Here is a 6,178-nt window from a genome sequence, read left to right as displayed (position 1 = left end):
GATAATATTGGACATGATTACAGCAGATTGTACACCATTTTAAATGTTTTGAGACATCAACTATCATTCTTCAATAAATGTTTCATTTTGAGAAAGTTAAGTCTCTATTGTGCTTTTGTCTCACTTGCTCACACTATTGAAAATAACATGATTAATTGTTATTGTGCATTAGCTGAAAGATGAGAAAACAATTCTGTAATGGAACAACATCCTGCTTTCTGTTACCATTTTTTTAAATTTTTTTGTTCCAGCTTAAGCCAGACATTCAGTAAAGTTAAGCTTGTATGCTTCTCTGATTCAGAAAGAAATGTTTCTGTGAGAATCACACAGAATTTACCTCTCTCCTAGTGTCTGCTATTAAAGGGCATGGTGATTTTTATTATATTTTTGTCAGCAATATAAAATTTTAATTCAATACATAATTCCCCCAAAAGTGTTTCTCAGAGATTTTAGAATAATGTATTTTTTGTGGTAGTAACTTGTAACATTATAACCATTTATTGTAATAATAGTCAATTTTAGTGACCTAAATGCCACTGACTATTAGAGCAACAGTCATAAGGTTCATACTAGGGTTATCGTGCCATTTTAGTGTCGCGCACTAGTCTGGTTTCATGGTAGGGTTATCCTAACATTTTAGTGTCGCTATCTAGTCTGGGTTCATGTTAGGGTTTGCTTACCATTTTAGTGTCGCTCACTAGTCATGGTTCATGGTAGGGTTATCAAACCATTTTAGTTTCGCTATCTAGTCTGGGTTCATGTTAGGGTTGGCTTACCATTTTAGTGTTGCTCACTAGTCATGGTTCATGGTAGGGTTATCAAACCATTTTAGTGTCGCTCACTAGTCATGGTTAATGGTTGGGTTATTCTACCATTTTAGTGTCGCTCACTAATAGGGTTATCTTACTATTTTAGTGTGGCTCACTAGTCAGGGTTCATGTTAGGGTTATCTTACCATTTTATTGTCTTTAGTGTCCCACACTAATCAGGGTTCATGTTAGGATCATAGGTATATCAAACAGTACTCTGCTTCCTTACATTAAGAAGGTAACCATGACAGCATGGGTACCTCATTGACATTTTAGTTATAAATATTGATTGATTCATTGATTGAAAGAAGCAAGTGTAAAGATGTAGTCATTCAAAAGTCATAAAAGATTATACACTCAACAAATGATGTCAATATGGTTCAAGTGCAACGACCCACTTATAAATGTGTAAAAGGTCTTGATGGTTTCATGGGAGCAAGTAGCGAGTTATCATTACTACCTAGGTGCCACCACTGCTACTGGTCAATTAATCAGATTACGTCTGTACTTTACCTTCAATAGATAAACAAATCACTTCCTAGATTGAATTTTGAGGTTAAAATTTCTTTAAATGTCAGGTACTTCTATGGCACTGAGAGCGGTGAACAAAATTTAATCCCCAGACATCTATGTACATATGACTTACACAATGAGTTTTCTTTACAAAACCATCTGAAGACGCAGCCAGAAATGGAAAATGGAAACTCTTAGGAAGCTACAAGTCCATGTGGCTGTACTGAATTCCCAAAGTCCTCCATGTAGCTCTGTACAGTGACTGTTGCCTGATATTTGTGACAACATTTGATGTTTTTGCTAACTTAGCGCTATCTGATTTGACCTTGCCTTATATGTTCACCCGAACACTTCATAGTTTGAATCATGAGGTTAAATGTTCTTCAGTTATGCCAGGTATGTGTTATTGTGTGCCTATTTTGTAAGAAATGAGAGAAAAATAAGTAGGCAAATAATAATTGAACTAATGATAGTTTTAGCCAAAACATTTACAATTTTAACAATGAAGTAATTTTTTAAATATTGGATCAATATTTTTATTTGTCTTTGATTGCTAGTATAATGTGTACATCCATATATAAAAAATTTGTAACTGCATAGTTGGGGAGAAAATAAATTCAATCACTTCCATGTAACATGTTCAGCTGGCATAACTTTTAAGTCCAAATGAATTATACATGACACATTGACACGAAAGAGTAAACTGTTCATGAAGGAACTATACTACATGTGATCCATTTTTAAAGAATTTCTACTTATGCTTCATTAATGATGTCATGTAATGTGCTAAGAAACACATTTTAATTTACAAGCCTTTCAACCAGATCGTCTTCCTGAAATCCTCACATTTCTTGAACTTAATTCTTGTCAGCTGGATAATCATTAATAGACCAAATTTTGATTCCATGATCAATACCTAAACATACTTTGGAGCATACATTGAGATGTAAGTGTACATCAATTGCTGGACTGGTAACAATGGAGCTGCCTATACATTTTCAAATAGCTGACCACTATTTCTCATTTTATTTATATCAACAACTTAAAAAATATAAATGATATTGCTTCTATGTCACTTAGACCGCAAAAAGTATTTCGGTGAGTAGTGTTTTCTGCTACATGTTATTATCTGCCATTTAATACTATATCTATAACATACTGGTAAGTCTTAAGATTAATGGCAATAGGATGCAAACAATAATTTGATATGAAAAAATTGCATCACAGATCAGAAGAATCTTCATGAAATGAATATGAGGATTCAGATTAATTAATCATATGCTGTCCCACAATGGATCTTCCCTATCGGTAATCGTATGCTGTCACACAAGGATCTTCCCTATTGGTAATCATATTCTGTCCCACAACTGTCCCACAAGGATCTTCCTTTTTGGTAACCATATGCTGTCCCACAAGGATCTTCTCTATTGGTAATCATGCTGTCACACAAGGGATCTTCCCTATTGGTAATCATATGCTGTCACACAAGGATCTTCCCTATTGGCAATCATATGCTGTCCCACAACTGTCCCACAATGATCTTCCCTATTGGTAATCATATTCTGTCCCACAAGGGATCTTCCCTATTGGTAATCATATGATGTCCCACAAGGATCTTCTCTATTGGTAATCATATGCTGTCACACAAGGATCTTCTCTGTCAGTAATCATATGCTGTCCCACTACTGTCCCACAAGGATCTTCCCTATTGGTAATCATATGCTGTCCCACAACGATCTTCCCTATTGTAATCATATGCTGTCCCACATGGATCTTCTCTATTGATAATCATATGCTGTCACACAAGGATCTTCCCTGTCAGTAATCATATGCTGTCCCAGAAGGATCTTCCCTATCGGTAATCATATGCTGCCCCAGAAGGATCTTCCCTATCGGTAATCATATGCTGTCACACAAGGATCTTCCCTATTGGTAATCATATGCTGTCCCACTACTGTCCCACAAGGATCTTCCCTATTGGTAATCATATGCTGTCCCAAAAGGATCTTCCCTATCGATCATCATATGATGTCCCACAAGGATCGTCCCTACCGGTAATCATATGCTGTCCCACAACTGTCCCACAAGGATCGTCCCTATCGGTAATCATATGCTGTCCCACAAGGATCTTCCCTATCAGTAATCATATGCTGTCCCACAAGGATCTTCCCTATCGGTGAAGTGCATAATTAAATCAGACCTTATAGTCTGATTTAACAAAAGGAAAGGTCCCTCAAAGGGGCAAATACTTGACTGTCAGGTTATTTTTTAATCGTTTTGGTTAAACCATCATTGATACATTATAAAACTCCACCAAACCAAATTTGTATAAAAATAGTATTTTTCCTACCTGTCCAAGTTGACAAGTTTGCACGATTCCTGCAAGTGCAGTACAAAATTCTTTGTGATGGACCTTAAACCTGATACAATGGATAGAACATCATAAAACTTGTCTGAATGTCAAGATTTACCAACATGCTATATTCGGTTAATCCATAATTTAGATTTTTGGTCTCTGCTGGTCATAGACCAAGAGAGTTTATAGTATGGTGTGTTAATTTCTTTGTCTATCCATTGGCAAAAGTTCGTTACTGCCATCCTAAACTACATAGAATATTGCCATGAAGCTTTACACATTCGTCACATGGTCTAGTTCCTCCAACTTGAAAATGTGGCTGTTTGGATATCCACTATGGCCACCAGTGACCATCTTGAAAATCTTTACTTCTTCCTTTGAATGGATTGTCATATCAACTTTGACTTTTCACTTTAAGACTGAATGTGATGGCTAGTTGGTCCAAAATCAAATATGGCCACCACATCAACCATCATGAAAATCTTGTTAATGCTACTTCTTGTGGATAAGTCATATTATTGATATGAGGTTTTTATCTGGGGACTTTGTATATGGTACATCCAATGTGGCTGCTATGATGAATGTCTTGACAATCTTGTTGTCACTATTCCCCCTGAATGGATGCTGACATGAGGTTTTCACCAAAAGACCTCCGCTGATGTCTACGTTATCCAAACTGAAATTGGTGCCAATCTGATATCAATATGACTTCCACAGCAGTTAATTTGAAAATCTTATTGCTTAAGAATATCAGATACTTTCAACACTTAGCATTTAAAAGGAATAAATGTCTTATCTAGAAATTCTTTAAATTCTTTTTAGCCAGCATAATCTGTTTATTTGAGTGATTCTTGTTTTCAAAGCAAAATCATTTTCAAACGTATTCAGCAGGCATATGCACAAACTGGGATTCATTGAAACAAAAAATTATTGTTTGTGTTATCATGCTCATTAACCAGAGTACACAGCTGTAAGCCTGAGACAAACCCATTGACCGTAAAACCAATAAATGTGTATTATCAGTTTGTTCACTGAATGCAAGTAAATAAAAACCATACTCAAATTTCACTTGTATATGTACGTGTTGCTGTGTTCATAACGTTTGATTATCATACGTGATAGACCAGAAGACGTGTATTATTAAGACGAATCCTTCATACCTTGAAATGAAAGTCGGTTCAGCCGTTTGGAAGAAATGTGAATTTATGTGGCTTTTAGGGTTAGCGATTAGGGTTAGGGTTAAGCTTTTCTGGAGAAAACGTATGAACGGACAGGCCAGATTTAACAGGATTTTATTGCAATACGTGTATCATCAACACCGATAAAATGGTACCTGGATGATGCAAATCGGTTTAGCGGTTTGCGAGAAAAATAAATTTTGGTGACTTTTAGGGTTAGGGTTAGGGTTACAGTTGTCTGGAGATAACGTACGAACCGAAATGACAGTCTTGACAGGATTCTCTCTGCAATATTTGCCTCATCTAATCCGACAAACAGGTACCTCGCTCATGAGAATCTGTCAAGCCGTCTGGGAGAAAAGTGGATTTTTGTCTTTTATGGTTAGGTTTAGCGATGAGGGTTAGGCTTCTCTGGAAATGACGTACTGACGAATATTATAGTTTTCACAAAGTTTTCATTGTTTGAATACCGGGTTCGGAAAAACTGGTCTGATTCCCCACAACATCCGGCCAATGTCACTGTCATCGACTGTCTTTATTTACACCGAATTATACACCATCCCAAAGTTTTATAATTCATAATGAATATAATTCACAATGAATACCGAAATTTAAGTGTGATTGGAACTAAAATTGTTAAGTTGTCCTTTTAATGTATTGAATTATTTCATCAAAATTTTAACTGAAAGCTGCTCTCGGTTTAGTCACTCTTTTTTTCTAACATAATCCGGCATAGAGGAAAATCTTTTTTCCTTCTAATGGCTTTTAAATTTAAACATTTGCATGCTTGAAGTGTTCACAAATCTGCAATCGTTGCTGGTATACCGAAAACCTTCCGAATGCCATAACGTATTAAAATTTTGAAGAATATTTTTTAAAAACATTTTATTTAAGATAATATTTTTTTTTTCATATCAAAGCAATTTAATAGAGCTAATATATTATGTTTAACTTTGCAGCATTGTGTAAGAGGTCAACATAGATAAATTAGATATTATACAAGACCATCCTTGAATAAGCATAAACGTTGCACAGTTCATTACATTTCACATACATACATCTTTCCTTATACACGAGGATCACATTGAATATGTCGAGAAATTAGTATTTGATATGATCTGATAGGCAGGAAGAACAATCCAGCTAATGACTTTTGCATTCTTTGTTCTGCTTGCATACTATTACCTTTATGCAAAGTTTCAGTAATCTTTGCCAAGTTTTTCGCATTGTAGTTAGTGTTTGATTTGGAGTTACGGTTAGGTGTAAATGTACGGTAACTCTAATTTGCACTGACCTAGGGATAATTAATCGTGTTCTTGAAA

Source organism: Sinohyriopsis cumingii, unplaced genomic scaffold (genome assembly GCF_028554795.1).
Source record: "Sinohyriopsis cumingii isolate HCF-2022 unplaced genomic scaffold, ASM2855479v2 utg000160l, whole genome shotgun sequence".
Taxonomy (NCBI): domain Eukaryota; kingdom Metazoa; phylum Mollusca; class Bivalvia; order Unionida; family Unionidae; genus Sinohyriopsis; species Sinohyriopsis cumingii.
Note: the sequence above shows the minus strand (reverse complement) of the source record.